Here is a 2,313-nt window from a genome sequence, read left to right on the forward strand (position 1 = left end):
AATTATTCTTTCATTGAAGCATTTGACACAAATTTGCTGACATGTGATGTTACTGGGTCCTTCCTTTGGTATACCATAATGGGTATTGGAATATGAGTGTTAGAGGTGACACCCTATTATGTTTCTAGACCTCTTGTCTTTGTAGATGAAAGGGGTACACTAGATGTGTCTATGGTCTATTTATCCTTTGTTGATACCTTGTTAATTTCATCTATACAGACTAATTATATATAGGATTAGTGCAAAGTGTAGCAGCTAAATTAGAATCCTATAGTATCCTCTTCAAATCATCCTCTATTAAACGATTGATGTTCTGCATGGTGTTGTCAGAAATGTCCTTTATCTTGATTGATTCTTGTTGACTTTCTTGTTCCACATGAGGGGGATTGGCACTCAACATATGTACCTTAGGTACATTCTGATCTTGTTGGCTCTTCTTCATCTATTGCCTTTGCATCTACTTCTTTCTCAGTGTCTTCCTCATGTCCATCCTTGGTAGTCTCAACTACTTCTTGTTCATCTTTGTCCTTACCTACTTGCTCAATTGTTTTCTCAATTTCCTCTTATGTTGTTAACCCATAGATAACCTGCCATATCTAAGTGCTTTGCTAGATAACCTCTTCAATGTTATTCTACAAAATGTTGAAGGCTCTATATTTGGGAGAAACTCTCCTCTTGTATTTGTTAATGGCCTTAGTCATAGATGACTTATCCAATTCTAGCATTACTCTAGCAAGAATAGTCTCCCTTATATTCCTTTAAGTAGTTAAACTATATTGTTGTGATGTGGAGCCTAATCATACTCAGAGGTTTATTCAATGTGGTTTTCTCCCCATATTATTTCTATGGAGCTTTGGTGGTAGTGCCCCAGGGGTGCTCCGTATTGGTATAGGGTGGGGTTGAGAGGCAATGCCCCCATGGGGGTTTTGGGGGCAACGCCCCCGAAGCCAAAAATGCCCTTATATTGTAAAAGGCGTGGGCTACTATTTTTCCATTGGATGACTTATTTTAGCTCTAATTTTGTAAGTGGAAAAAAATTGTATAAAAAGACTTAGGGTTAGGGATTTCATAATGTAATGGTGATATTATAGCTTCTTGTGACAGTATTGAGCTATAAGGGATTGTGGATTGTAATCACTAGATAATAATAATATTGGACTTGTTGTTGGTGGATGTAGCCCAGGGTGGGTGGACCACGTTAAATCTTAGTGTCTTGTGTTCTCTTCAGTGCAATCTATTATTTTCTGATATTTTTTATATTTGCATGTAACTGTTATTTCTTTCTAAGGTTAATCCTAACAAGTGGTATCAGAGCCAGACATATGTCATTTTTTTCTGTAGCCAGACTGTTATTTTTTTTTTTTAGCGATCCTTTGTAGGAAGGTCTCATGGTTGAGTGGAAGTCTCATGGTTGAGTGGAAGTGATGATAGACGAGAGTAAGCTAAAGGTGGAGAAGTTTAATAGGAAGAACTTTTAGTTATGGAAGATGCAAATGGAGGACTATGTTTATCAGAAGGATTTATGGAAGCCATTGGAAGGAAAATCCAAGAAATAAGGAACTATGCCAAATGAGGACCGAGAGATTTTAGACAAAAAGGCACTTGGAAGCATTTGATAATGCTTAGCACCATTAGTGACATTTAACATTACAAAATCAAAGACGAAAGAAGAGTTGATGCAAACCCTAGCAAAATTGTATGAAAATCCCTCCGCTTCAAACAAGGTATTTCTCATGAAGCGTTTATTTAATATGAAAATGACAAGGTAGAATTTTTGCAGATCATTTAAATGAGTTTAATACTATTACTAGTCAATTATCTTCTAAGGGTATTAATTTTGATGAAGAAATTAGGGTTCTCTTGATTTTGTGTTCTTTGCCTGAAACTCGGAATGACTTGGTAATGGTTGTGAGTAATTCTATTTTTGGATCTAATACCCTAAAATTTGATAATGTGATCAGTGTTATTTTGAGTGAGGAAACTTGTAGGAAAACCTTAGGTAGATCTACATCAAGAAGTGCTTTGAATGCACAAAGTTGAGGCAGAACGACTGAGAAAGGAAATAATTCTGAAAATTGTGGGAAATCAAGAGGAAAGTCAAAGGGGAAGAGGTCTCAATCTAGAGGACCAAGAGATTGCTGGTATTATGGGAAACTAGGGCATAAGAAGAAAGATTGTTGGACTCAAAAGAATAATGAAGGAGATAAACCAGAAGGGAACAAGGAGGAAAATGTGTTAAGTAACAAATTTGAAGAAGATGCTTTGCTTCTGTCCGTAGGAAATTTCTCATTAGCATTAAAGGATAAATGTTGG

Source organism: Cupressus sempervirens, chromosome 2 (assembly GCF_028749045.1).
Source record: "Cupressus sempervirens isolate cs-2001-9-10 chromosome 2, ASM2874904v1, whole genome shotgun sequence".
Lineage (NCBI taxonomy): Eukaryota > Viridiplantae > Streptophyta > Pinopsida > Cupressales > Cupressaceae > Cupressus > Cupressus sempervirens.